Genomic DNA, 14,929 nt, shown 5'->3' with positions numbered 1-14,929 from the left:
TTCCCTACATGCTGGAAATGTGGGGAACTACCCATCTCAAGAGTTTGGAGACGTATCACCAATGATGCCTCCAGAAAGTTTTCTGCATCAAATGAGAAGATCGCTGCACAAATGTCAGCATCCTTGCTGATGCCAGTGTTGCTCGAATTAAATTGGTTATTCTCAAGCACCAACTTCACTCAACCAGATATTATGTGCAGATGCCCAACTTTCAACTCCCAGAAGAAGTGCTCTACTCCGAGCTTAGCTGCAGCCTAACATCTCATGGTGGCCAGAGGAAATGCTACAAGGACACTTTGAAGTCATACCTCAAGAAAATGGATGCCAACATCAAGGAATCCATTTCTAAGCACTTGCAGGTGAAGAAGGTGATGAGAAACAGCCAGCATGGATTCAACAAGGGCAAGTCACACCTGACCAACCTGATTGTCTTCTAGGATGAGATGACCGGCTTTCTGGATGCAGGAAGAGGAATGGATGTGATATACCTTGACTTTAGCAAGGTTTTTTATATGGTCTCCTACAACATTCTCTCAAGCAAACTAAGGAAGTATGGGTTGGATCAATGGACTGTAAGGTGGATAGGAAACTGGCTGGATCATCGGCCTCAGAGGATAGTAGTCAGTGGCTCAATGTCTAGTTGGCAGCCTGTTTCAAGTGGGTCAGTTCTGGGGCTGGTTTTGTTCAATATCTTCATCAACAATATGGAACATAGGATGCAGTGCACCCTCAGCAAGTTTTCAGATGACACCAAGCTGAGGAAGTAGTAGATATGCTGGAGAGTAGGGTTAGGATTCAGAGTGACCTCAACAAATTGAAGGATTGGACCAAAATTAATCTCATGAGGTACAAAGTCCTGCACTTAGGATGGAACAATCCCATGCACCAGTGCAAGCTGGGGATTGACTGGCTAAGGAGCACCTCTTCAGAAAAGGACCTTGGGGCTAGAGTGGATAATAAGCTGAATATAAGTCAACAGTGTGCTCTTGTTGGAAAGAAGGCTAACAGCATACTGGGATGCAGTGCCAGCAGATGGAGGGAAGTGATTATTCCCCTCTATTCAGCAGTGGTGAGGCTACATCTGGAGTACTGTCTGGCTCCCCCTCCCACCCCCTCCACTACAGAAAGGATGTGGACAAATTGGATAGAGTCCAGTGAACATCAGTGAAAATAGTTAGGGGGCTGGGCCACGTGACTTCTGAGTAGAGGCCTACAGAATTGGGCTTGTTTAGTCTGGAGAAGATAAGACTGAGGGGGGAATTAAATAGCAGGCTTCAACTACATGAAGGGTGGTTCCAAAGAGGATAGAGCTAAACTGTTCCCAGTGGTGGTAGATGACAAAGCAAGAAGCAATAGTCTCAAGTTGCAGCAAGGGAAGCTTAGGTTAGATATTAGGAAAAACTTTGCCACTAAGAGGTAGTAAAACACTGGAACAGATTACCCAGAGAGGTGGTGAAATCTCCATCCTTGGAGGTTTTAAAGACCTGACTAAACAAAGCCTTGTCTGGGATGATATAGTTTAGGAAAGTCCTGCTTTGAGCAGGGGGTTGGACTAGATGTCCCACTGAAGTCCCTTCAAACCCTTTTTTTTTTTAATTCTATGATCAAGAGCTGGAAGGATGTGGTTGCTAGTTAACTCCAATGGAACTGCAACCTCAACCAAGTGGCAGCTCACTTTGTGGTAAAGCATCTAATCCTTGAAGCAGAGAAGAGAGAATGGAGGAAGGAACAAGGGAGAAATCCTGTCGGGGGGAGAAGAAACCTGCGACTTGTGAGAATGGACCTGCGGCTCAAGAATTGGACTCTTAAGTCACTTCAGGACCCATTAATGAGCTGTGGTAGAGATCATCCTGGCATTGAGGTGTTGCTGACGATGAATGAGCTTGTTACAATGTAGAATGGTCATCCAGCCACCAACCTACTGGAGATCTCAAGGCCTTTACCAAAACGACAGGACAGCATTTCATAAAAAAATGACCAAAGCAAGGCACACAACAGGGGCACCTTGTTGTTGCTGCCCTCCATATAGTGAAAAAAGGTACTTTGCTAGCTTTGTAAAATGCTTTGACAGAGTTGAAAATCGTTAAGTATTTCTGTATAGGAGCAAGTTGTGACATCAGGAATACTTTCACTGTTTTGAAAAAGTGCTTTAAAAAATCATATCTTCCCAAACTATTCAGCACTTTACTCCATGATATTCTGAGTTTTTCTTAGCTTCCAAACTTTATAATGTAATTGCAGGGTACATATTCCAAGAGCAACTGCAGTACACTGATAAAATGCATGTACAGTCAGCAATTACTTATGTGCTTTAAACAGAATGCATTTCAATTCAAATTAAAAAGGATTAATGTCTAGTGATCTATTGTAAGTATTTAACAGCTCTCTGTCACTTTCCTTTCTGTAAGTAGCCACCATAGATTCAAGTGTATTTTAGGCATAAGAATAATCTTTGGTTTTAAGTTGCCAGGGAAAATAGATTATAAGTATTATAATAAAAATGAACTGTTTTAATGAGATGAATATGTCCTGTGAGGTCAAGGTGAAGTAAAAAAACCTGCTTCTGTTTGTTGTGTAATTTAAACAAGTTATGAACTGGTTTGAAAAATTTGACTGTTCCTGAACAGGAGGATATTTGCATACACCTCGAAAAGGACAGAACATAATATATATCAACTTGAATACCTCTGCCTACTACCTACTTAAACTGGTTACAATAGTTGGTGTACACTCATGAGCAACTGTAGGGAAGAAGAGTTTAAATTAAAGAATCTCTTAGTTTCTAAAGCCCAATAGGACTTTTCAGCGTCAGAAATACCAGATTTACAAAACTGCTTCCAGGGTACCAGCTGTAAAATGAATGAAACAATAACATAAAATAGTTTTCCAAGGCTTCAGACACACGTTCATTTTTGCAAAGGCTAGGGTTTATGAGCTTTGAGAAATGTGTTTTATTCTTGTACATCACAGCAGCTATACCTCAACAATATAGCCAGACTTAAAGATACTCCAGTGACCTTTTTGTTTCAGTGTTTTGCATCTGGAAATGGTTTTCCTCTCTTGACAGACTTTTCAGGATTTCAAAAGTTTCCCTGTTCTCTATAAGGATGAAACACAAGGTCTTTCAAAGTCTTTGTGAAAAGTGACAAAGCACACCCTATATCTAGAATGCCTATTAGCCTGGTGGCTGGGGTACTCATCTAGGTTGTAGAAGACCTAGGCTTAGATGTCAGCTCTGTCACTTCCTCCCATGCCAGTGGTGTGTTTAATCTAGTTGACTGGCTAACCTGTTTTTGGGTAGATCTTTCTCAGTGTCTTCTGTTGGAGCTCTCCGAATTTATATGAATATCTAAATATTAAGTGAAATAGGAAATTTTTCTCCCACATTCTAGGTGGGTGCTTTAGTCAGTAGACTGTTAGTCATTCTTTCTCACTGTGGCTAATACATATCTAGGACACTTTCAAAGGGAGATATATTGAAATTGTATTATACACTCTATGGGTAGGGCACTTACCTGGGGTGCAGGAGAATAGTATACCAGGAACTTAAAATAAAGTTTGCACACCCTAGTTGATTGACTCAATCACCAGAATATTGTGTATTCTTATCATGTTTCATACTTTCACTTTGACTGGAAATTACATTTTGGATCTGAGACTTTTCCTAAAAAAAAAAAAAAAAAAAAGGTTTATCCAAATGGTTTAAAAAAATTAACAAACCTTTATTTTTCCAAAAGACAAGGCTTACTCACAGAAAAGAAAATAAGTTGTATCCTAACTAGATTTTAGCCTGAATACTTCATCTCTTTACAAGCTCTCTCTGTCAGACTTTTTCCTTTTTCTTTAAAATTTCTACTATTAGAAACTCTGGTGTATGCAGGTCCCCACAACTTAACCCCATGTCTACATCCCTTTCAGAGCACACCTTGATGACATAGCACAATAGACACTAGTAGCTTACCTGTATTAATGTTCATACCATTTGCTACTCTATGAACAATAAGACTATATTAGTAGTTTTGATACTCTCCTGATAGGTAGGAAAACAGGGATTCCTAACCAATCACACAGAGGTGGCATTTAAATGCCCGGAAATGTTGCTGGTCATCTACCTCCCTTTCAAGTATTCTAGCATGCTAAGGTGACATGCTTAAAGTCCTGCTACTTTCTCTTGCTTTTCCTCTAGCTATTTTAGTTGGCTTTTATGAATTCAGTTCTTAAGTACCTCACTCCAAAATCTAAAGTTTAGTGGGCAGCACTACATTTAAAAGTTAAGTATTGCATCGCTAAGGCTAAATCTCCCTTGTAAATATAGCACTAAGGGACTGTGGAAGTGAATTTGCATATTCCAAAAATAATTTAGACCCTGAAGGGCCCCATCTTTTCAAACAAAGAAGAATGCTGAAGAAGAATGCTTTTCATTCAAAGGTTTGTCTAGCTTTATCTCAACTATATTTGATCCAATAAAAGATATCATTCCCAAAAATCCTCTTCTCACAAAGACACCCAGACACCTAATTTCCATTGACTTACCTTTTTTATCATTTTCTTTCACAATGAATTTCAATGGGAGTTAGATGCCTAGATACTCTTAAAATCTCACATTATTAAAAAAAAAACAGCCTGTCACTCAGTTACTTTTGAAAATTGAATTTATGTTTCAAACTTACATTAGGCCCTTCTGCAAATTTTAGCATGTTTCCTCCTAATTCACTGACCCCTTTTTCTTTTTCTGTGTTGTTTTCAAGTTTGTGCTTAATTCAGTGGCTTTCATTCCAAAAGAAGGGACAAGTGCATTGCTGGTCCAAGTACAAGGTCAAAGATGCATAATTCTGAAACCCTCTCTCAATAAAGTATGGATTAGTACATCACATAGCTCATCTTGTGCAAATTTGAGCTGTTTGACAATTCTGAAATCTAAGTTAGTACACCAGCATCCGTGTGTCCTCCAGAAACAAAGTCCGTCCCAAACAACCATTGGCTGTTGTGCTGAAAAATGTGGCCATTTCTTTCAAGTGGCATCCTTGCTTTTTTCTTCTCTTTTCTGCTCATTCAGAATGAAGTACCAAAAGATCATGATCAAACTTTTAATACAGTGGCAAAAAATAAATATCTTGCAGCAGGTGTGTCATCTGTACATGTTTATCCCAGCCCAGGCAATTTGCCACTTGGTTGTAAAGAGTAGTGAGGAATTGCAGAGTAATTAAAATTGTTTTGGAAGGAGTAAGATTAGTGACAGAGAAGGGCAATTACTCTGAAACCAAAAATAAAAGCATCAAGTTAATTTGTGCTCCCCTCACCTCAGGCTGATTAGAGCAAATTAACTGCCCTTGCAATTAATGTGCAAACTGGAAAGTCATGATTTTTGCTGATTACAGATAAAATAATGAACAATGTAACAACTATTTTGACATATATTTAGTTTTAATGATGCCTATAGACCATACTTCTCCCTTTATAGGAGGCATAGAGTTATATTCTGATCCCATTTGCACTAATGTGAATCTGAATTAATTTTAATTTAAAATAGTGTTGTTACTCCAGATTCACACAGGCCTAAGTGAGTAGTGTTAGGCCGCAAATCTTAATCCATATTATTAATGGTCTTAACTAAAGAATGGTCCACTGCTTCTTTATCTTGTTACCACTGAAGCACAGAAAAGATGAGAAACAGAAGTCACTATGTAGACTAACGGGCCAGGTGTAAACATTCAAAAAGTGGAAGCGATCTAAGTAATGTGCTTTATTCTAAGTGCCCTAGGTTAGTTTGGTGGCGAACAGAACACATATTCACCCTTTGGTTGGGCAGGGAGCATGCAGGTTGCCAGTAGTGGGTGAGGCCAGCAGGTTGCCAGCGCTCTTGAGGACACTCCTACATGACTCTCAGTGGGCTCCTTGGGCCAGGCTAGCCCTGATTGGCTGCCAGGCATAGTCAAGTGTGTGGGCACCAACCCAGGGTCTCCCATGCCTCTGCAAGCTGGTGCAGCACCTGGCCTGGGCAGCGCTCTTTCTAATCCCCGACCTCCCCCACCCCCCCACCCCAGCAGCATCAGCCACTGTGCTGATTTGGCTCTGTGACAGCCTGGGAGCAGGGTGGACTAGGTGTTTGATGGAAACAGCTGAGCTCAAGCCAAGTTCTAGTGCATGTCCCTGTGAGAGGGGTTAGTGGCAGAGTTGCAAAGGTGCCTTGGATGCTGGAGGACAGCAACCTAACTTGAGTCGGGAGGGGATTTGGTATGGAAGTTCCATAGACCGGTCTAACCTAAATTACTTAAATCTGATACCACATCAATCTAGGTCTATCTTAGACCAGGTTCCACCATTTTTAAACCAGTCTATGTGCACTGAACTTTCTGTCCAGTTACAGGTGGTGACCAGTTTCCAATCACTTATGCCAGTATAAGTGTAGCGTCTGTACCTGGCAATAAAAAAAAATAACAATTTTTGATACGCAAAACTATGCCTATGCAAATCTCCTTTCCAATTTCATTGTTTTATATTTTTTCCCAAAATTCATTCCCTGCTAACTCTAATAGCAAAAGTATTACTTTGAATGCTTAAATCTTTGCATTATCATATAAAATTTAGGGCATGCTTTAAAAATGTATGGACTATTTGTTTTGTAAAAGAAACTAAATCCTCAGCTTTGTCAGACTTACCTCACAAAAGAAACATGTATCTCATTGATTCCTATATATACTGCAGTGTTGTAGCTCATTTATGCATTGGTTAATTGGAAAAAAAAAAAAAAAATATATATATATATATATATATATATATTAGTGCCCTAGGAACTATGTATGTTTTCTAGTTGCTATGGGACTCTATTTGGTACTATAAATGCATGCTGTACATCTTACTCTGCTATCAGGGGAAAACATGCCCTTTCATGAAGGTTATGGCTTTGGGAATGGCCTGAGGCATTTGTAGACTTATGGAGCTCAATCCCATTCCTAATGAAGTAAAAAGGAGCTTTGCTGTTGTCTTCAGTGTGTGCAGAAACAGATCATGCTCGCTACAACAAAGAACTTACAGCGCTATACTATATGGGGGAGAGGGAATACTCATTTTAATAAATGAAACATTAATATAAATTTTATAGGAATTAAGAACCATCTGAAACCTCCTCACTGCTTTCCATTCCAAATACAAGGCATGCTTTATGAGCATTACCATACACTGCAGTATGAGCAGAGGGATAGAGGTTGTGGTGGGGGAGAAGGGGGACCAGGCATGACAACCTTCCAAAACAAACACTACGCTTTCCATATCATCTTCTCCCAAATTAATGCAATGTGTTGAATGAGCCACATTTGTAGATGTTGGTTAAGCTGCTTAGTGTGTGACCAGAATAAGTTAATGGAGTATGCCAACAAAAGTGATATAAGAGTATATGTAGGCAACAGAGTACCTTCATTATTTAATTTTTACAATGGTATAATTTAAAAGAAAGTATGTTGTCTTATTATTTTATATATATACATGCATGCATACATATATACATGCATATGCATGTACGTATGTGTGTGGGTATGTAGACACACAATTTGGATGATACGTTCAGATAATACTGATTTACTAACTACAAGCATGCATGCATACATACATACATACATGTATATATATAATAATAGGACGTCATAATTTCTTTAAAACTATGGTGTTGTAAAAATTAAATGATGAAGATATTTTATTGCCTACAGAATCAATAATTGTATAATATGATAGATGAATACACATACACATACATATATATAATACACACACACACAGATACATGTATGCATATATAGGTGTGTGTGTATTCAGCTACCATATTATACAATATGTTACATATGAAAATAAGAAAAACAGCCTACCACGTCACACAGGTGCCATCTGAGAGTCACTTTTGAAACACACAAACGTGATCTATATATGCAGTATCTGCTCTTGTTAATGTAATATTTGTGTTTACTTTTGGTAGTAATTTCCTGAACATGCAGATTTTAAAATCCAATGAAATCGATTTGATTATTGATCTTCAGAGCAGGATGGTATAGCTGTTTCTATAATATTCAGCACAATATTTTTCAATGTATTTTTCCTAGGACTCAACTCCTTAAATTCTCTTAAGCGCAATTTTTCAAAAAACATGCAGCAACTTCCTAATGTGATGTTTCATTCAGAAGAAACCTGAGTTGCTGTATAATTTGTTATGCAAATTATCTGAAAGGATGATTTGCCACACCACAGAAATGCTGACTTTCTGTAGAGACAAGTCTTAACTCTGCCCAACACTGCAGTATAAGTATATGTGAAGAATATCAAATTCCACTTGTTCCTAAATTACAGTCTATAGACCACCAAGCGCAATGAGCCAGCTCTTTGTCCCACCAGCAAGTATTCTGTTACAGTGTTGATTCTCCTCCCTATTTTCAGTTATGAAATTTCCTTAAGAAGCTGAAAAACAAATACTCTTGCACAAAACATTTCTGTAACTGCCACAGGAATATAATTTAATTAAATGGAAGGGAAGGTCAATGGTGGAATCAGATATGGAAGAGAAACAAGAGATGACATAAGAAAGTTAATATGCATTCCACCTCATGAAAAGGTTGAGTGTGTTTGCTGTAATTGCGTAACTTTTGAAGGAATGTTGAAAAAATAAAATACATTTACTAGAGTTGACATTTTTCTGGGATTAGAGTAGTTTATTCTAAGAAATGAGGTCATCAAGATCTGTGTGTGCATGTTTTTAATAATTTAATCCAAGAAGGGTATTTCCAGCAAAAGAGAGCCCTCCTACAATGGCATAGGTGAACTGGATGAGTTTTCACATGACTGAGTCAGTGATCAGACTGCCATGTACTAAAAGCAAGTGATTTGTCATACAAAGACATCACTCTGATATTTCCTGGCTAATTAACAATGTCATTTCTTCCATCAACTACTTATGTGATTCTCTCACCTTACAAATGTGCAAGGTGACACTGTTGATTAGCCAAGGGACAGAGGTGTAGACATTTACATATAAAATAATGCATTCTATTATGCTGATGGTACTAATCAATGGAAAATAGCTAAACTAATCTCCAGCCCCAATTCTCTGTCTTTTAAAAATGTTTACATAACTGTTTTTATTAATTAGTAATTTTTCAAGTGGTTTGACCAGGCATATGTGCTTTTGTATATTCTGTTGCTAATGGTATTAGATAGATTCTCATTTAAATAAAGATAAACATACCGTATTTTCTTACATGTAACATGCACTCTTTTCCCCCCCAAAAACCTGCTGCTGGAAATTTGGAGTGAGATTTTTATGTGAGAAATACAGTAAAAGCATTTCCTGCCACTTACTGGGCAAAAGTAAAAGTGAAGCCTGCACAAGATCCACAGGGGGCAGAACAAGGAGTAGGCATGACTCCCTAGTTGCTGCTACTCGGTTACTTACTTCAAGGAAATATCTTTTTTCTTCATTCTGTCTTAAAAAAATGTGGGTGTCTAACATTCCTCAGTCTTTTAACACATCTTCAGTGGGTCTAAAATAGGAAGTAAACTATTCTATTTCTCTTAATCTTAGGAACCACATTATTATGGTTAATACTCATCTTTATAATAGCTATGATTAATGTATTTATTGGGTGAACTCAAAAATTCCCAACTCCCAGCGTATATAAACTTCATTTCAGCATATCAAATTGTATCCCAAAGGGTGTGTCTACATGTTGCTGTACGGCGATGTTGCTGTGGTACTGTGCTTTAGTACTTCCTTTTGGAACTTTGGAAGTACTAAAGCATGGTGCAGTATGGGACGTTACTGAGCTGTGCACGTGGCACATGGTTATATTTCACCATTATATCGCCATAGCGGCATGCTATAACTAGGGAGCACACCACTACAGTGATGTACCTAGTGATCACATGTAGACCTGCATAGGGCAATGTGTAGATGCGCCCTAAGACCACAGAAAGAGAAATTGAGTGCTATCTCAGTGAAGTAAACGTTGCCTCAGTTTTTCTTACATGAGACCAGAAGCTTATCAATTTGGGGTAGTCCCAGAAGATAGAAACATGATTCCTTTAACACATTTTCCTGCAAGCTTTACTGCTACTTTTTACAAGATAGGTGAAAGACTAAAACCGTAACTTTCTACTGCCATTACCTTCATATAATGGAATTTATACTCAAATTGACTATTCTGTCGAACTATTTTCAGAATTTATATAGACCCTATTATTGTAGCATTTGAACACTTCATTATTTTTAATGTATCCTGCATCCCTTGGACATTTTGAAGACTTTGGCATCTTACAAGTAAGGTGCTAAGGTATAGAAAGGAAAGACCCATATTACTGACAAGATTCATATGCCTAATTGTCATCAGCAAAACTTCCTAGGTACCTAAATTCTGGTTTTGCATGTACTGACACTACCCCCATCTTGACAGGATTGAGCAGGTTTGTGCCCATTTCATATGACTGAAATGCATACAGTCCTGGGAACTAGAGTTGTTAACATGTCCTATTTTAGGTAAGTGCTGTAATCATTGAGCTAGTATCATCCTTCCTCTTGTTCAGTCTGTGGCCCAATGAATCCTGAAATAGCATGGCTTCAGTGGGGTACATGAGACATGTTTCCCACTCTAGAAAAGTCTACAAATAAGTAGTTATGCTATTGTGGGTGGAAAGAAATAAGGATTTGACTCTTCTCAGGAATAAGAAAACTAAATCCAGGTCGTTTATATTCTTAGTGAAACCATTGGATTGTTATAAAATGGTGGTTGATAGTACCATTACCCTTTCCTTCTTATAGAGATGTTAAGTGCTTGACTCAGGAGAATTTGAGACTCAAATATTTGAGGCTGCAAATATTTATCAGAAATAAGAATGGCATAATTATTTCCTTTTTTTTCCAATTTAAGTATCCCCTTGCTTAGCAAAATGGATCCATAAAACAATGCTAGGCACCTAATTCTCCTTATCTCTTGCATGGGGAGACTAGAGACCTAACTTAGGGCTATAGATTCCATTTCAAGAGCCTAAAATGTGAGGTCTGTCTACATTTACACACCTTCACTGATGTAGCCTTACGTGACCTTCCTAAGGTTAAACAGGAATACCTGTAGCAGAGCCATAGTTTGAATCCAGATACCCAAAAGCACAGACCAACACACTAACTATGGTTTTTCCTTCTCTAGTCCAGTCCAAAAATCAGCATATCTTAAACAGAAATACTATACATTCTAATATTATATAGTTTTCTCTGTCAAAGATTGCTATGTTCATTGAATCTGCTGCTCTTTCCTGGTCTAGCAATATTTTCAATGACATTGTGGCATTTAAACCTCCAAAGGAGCGGAACAATTCTTCTCTGGAGACTTCTAAATCAAATTTGAATTGTCTTAATATGTACAATAATGGAAGGTCTATCTTAATATCTAATTTTATCCAGAGACCTTTATCTTTTTCCTCCTGACACTTCATCAGAGGGAAAGCAAAAGGAAAATGCCATAAGAGGAATCTTCCTGGTTCTGCTGGAAGCTTTGTTTCCCATTCTCCCTCCTCTTCCTTTTATATGGCCATGCTGGAAACAGAAATAGGATTTCTTTGTGAAGAGAAGATTGTTCTGAATTGGTACTCTAGAATTTTGTGTCTTATAAAGGGAGATAATTAAATATTTCATAAGAATACTTGGTGTGTGTGTGTGGGAGGAGTTAAATCTGGGAGCAGACTTTGGGTGAGGGCTTTTTTTGGTTCTTTGTTTATTTTGTGAGAAAATAATTAACAGATGTGACAAAATGTACCCCTGCCTCAAGACTATATTAGGGGATGGATTGAAATTGTAGGAATGGTAAATTTAGCATCCATTTCTGCCACTGTCAGAGGCAGGATACTGGATAACATGCAGGGGAGATGGGGGGGGGGGGGGGGGGGGGGCGGGGAGGTGCAGTGGCATGGTTACACCCTCCTTCCACAGTGAAAGTCACATGCTGGTGGCTCTATTTAGCCAGGGTACCAACTGCTTGGGTCCTTGCAATTTGGGAGTGGGATACTGGGGGACCAAATAAGGAACACTTATGGAAGGGAGGGACCTGGCTTCTCCCTCTGCTGTCTGCAGCTGATCCAGGGGTGGGGGAAGCCCCAGGACCACTGTACCTCAGTCCAGCTGGGGGCTGTGGGGACTAGTGGTGCAGCATGACAGACAAGGCAGAGGACAATGGAGTCAGTGATTGATCCTCCTTTCCAGCACCTGTTCCTAGACACTGTGGGTAATGCAGGGGGAATGACGGGAGCAGGAGCACCTGGAAGGTGGGGGAATCACCCACTCCTCCCACCATCCCTAGTCTGGCATAGTGCTCCATACAGCTAGTTTCTGCAGCTGGAGCTTCTTGGCTAGCAGAGCAAGCATGGTGGAAGGGGAGGGAGCAGGGACCCAGCCCACCATGTTGCCACTTCCCACAACTGTTGGCTGGAGCTGGGCAGGAGCATTCCCGAGGATTGAGCTGCCCTGGGTAGGATCACCTAGGGACAGCAGTAGTAGTGGGATTGCAGGTGCTCCTGCTCTCTGCTCACTCCCCAGGTGTCCCCCACAGTCTGGAAGCAGGAGCTGACAGGGAGGACCTACCCTATGCTGCCACTGTCCCAGGCCAAGCCCAGTACCCCATGCTACTACTTACCCAAGCCCCAGCTGAGTTAGAGCGGGAGCAGCCCTGGGGACAGTGGTGGTAGCAGCCTGGTAGCACCTTTCTGGCACCCAGAGGCAACCCCTGCTGGGGAGGAGAAGAGAGAGGGTGCTTAGAGTGGTGAGGAGAATCTTACCTGCTTTCCCTATGAGCTGGCACGGTGTGACCTGCCCAAAGGGGCAGTGAGGGAGAGCACCTCTGCAGCACTGGTGCCAACCCCCACTTCCTCTTTTTGGATTCCTTGATCTGCCCATGGCTAGATGGACCATTGGTCTGACCTGGTGTGGAACTTTTTATGTTCTTAGGAACCGAAGCGTGACAGAGAAAGAAATAAGGGAAGGGCAGGGGTGGGCGAAATATGCCCTGCGGACTGGATCCGGCCTGTGGTGGGTCTTTGTCTGGTCCATGGCAGGTCCTTCAGTCCCACCTGCTGTGATGTATCCTGCCACCCCCTGGGCACACAGTAGGGCTGGGGCGGCTCCACAGCTGGACTGTCTTTCTAGACAGCTCCTTCTGGCTGCTGCCGCTCCTGGCCCCAGCCCTGTGGTGCTGGCAGGGACCCAACCCAACCTCCACCTCCTGCAGACTTGCTTGCTCTCCTTGAACAGCTGGAGTAGCAGCGGCACTGGTGGGACAGAAGTCTCTACCACTGTCACTGCCACCTCCGGACTGCCCAACAGGGCATTGGGGGCAGCACAGAGGAGATGCAGGCCGCCCAGCATGGGCACTGTGTGGTGGCTTCAGAAAGCGCTGGGCAGCAATGTGGGGGCCGGACTGTTTTTCCCCAGTGCTGAGCACAGTTCTGTCCTGCTGGTGCTGGTGCTGCTGTAGCTGTTCAGTGTGAGTAAGCGAGTCCACAGCAGGCATGGGGCAGGTCAGGCCTGCATGCGGGTCCCTGCCAGTACTGTGGGGCTGGGGCCAGCAGCTGCTGGCACTTGGGCTTCTTAGAAAAGGAGTCCAGTGCAGAGCTGCCCCAACCCTGCTGCATGCCCAGGTGGCAGCAAGACCCTCCATAGCTGGGTGGTGCAGGGCAGGCTTGGGGAGGGCTTGGCTGGGGCTGTGTCCACATCTAGCTGATCCGCTACTGCCAGGGTGAATTTAGAGTGGGTACAGGGCAGGGCTAGGGCTGCATGCTGTTGGCAGTTGCAGGGTTGGGGTGGGTGCTTACTGGTTCAGGGTGGTGCAGCAGGGGGCTCCCATGCACACCCCACCTTACCCTCAAGCCCTTCCCTGCAAACCCCACATCCACACACTCCCCCAAACACAATCATACACCCTACAGCGCACTGCACCCACCCACACACTCCCCCCCTACACATGTGCGCACCTCTGGAGGGAGTCTCATTCACTGATACACCCCCCCCAAAAAAAAACACCTCACACACACCTTCCCCCACCCATCTATATCCATATCCATCCACCTACATCCACACACCCTCACACCCTCCCCCCACCGCACATCCCCACACACCCACAACCCCCCACAAATCCATTATCCCCCCTCCACAGTATAAAAGAGTAAAACTTCATTTTGAGCTATTATGCAATCGCCTCTATATACACAATGCAAACACACAAATCAGGAAAAAAAAAAACTTTGTTAAAATAAAATTTAAATATGTTATTGCGGATGTTTGATTTTTAGTACATAATTTTTGTTTTCAGTTTCACAATGACAAACCCCCTTCCCAAAAAGAGTACTTCCAGGGCAAGAGGAGGGACTTCCAGTGGCAAAGGTCAGGGGTTAGGGGCGGGACTTCTGGTCCCAGGATGGTAACCAGGAGGTGGGGCACCTATCAAGGGGCGGGGCTACCCTTGTGGCCCTTGACAGTTCGCCAAAACTCATTAAATAGCCCTCCAGCCAAAACAATTGCCTACCCCTGGGGTATGGCATAGAAACTTTAGGCAACTTAGCACTTATGTATGTTTTTAATGAGCCACTGATGTACATACATAGACCAGCCTAATTCTGGAGGATTTTCTTCATCTGTTTGCTCTCTTAGTAGAACTCCTACTGGAATTTCTGTTCTTTTTACAATCATGGGGCATAGTTGAATTTATTTATCAATTCTGCTTTTCTGATGTGTAAGTTTCTAAATAGCTTTCTTATTCCTTCTAGATTTAAATACAGACACATATGGCTTCTGGCAGAGAGTTCTAATAGGGAGCTATCCATTTTAAAGATATCACAAGAATCTGGAATTTCAATCTTATATCTCTGTGTTTCAAAAGGATAGTAGCACCTTATATGCTTGATATGTATT

The 14,929-nt window shown here is 41.4% G+C and overlaps 1 protein-coding gene across 1 annotated transcript in view; it reads left to right on the top strand.

Moving 5' to 3' along the window:
* Nucleotides 1-14,929, top strand: part of LRP1B (LDL receptor related protein 1B) — a 1,375,759-nt gene that overhangs the window by 519,842 nt on the left and 840,988 nt on the right. The window lies entirely within an intron of this gene.

Source organism: Alligator sinensis, unplaced genomic scaffold (assembly GCF_000455745.1).
Source record: "Alligator sinensis unplaced genomic scaffold, ASM45574v1 scaffold533_1, whole genome shotgun sequence".
Taxonomy (NCBI): domain Eukaryota; kingdom Metazoa; phylum Chordata; order Crocodylia; family Alligatoridae; genus Alligator; species Alligator sinensis.
The sequence above is the reverse complement of the archived record's forward strand: the minus strand, read 5'-3'. Positions and strand labels throughout refer to the sequence as shown.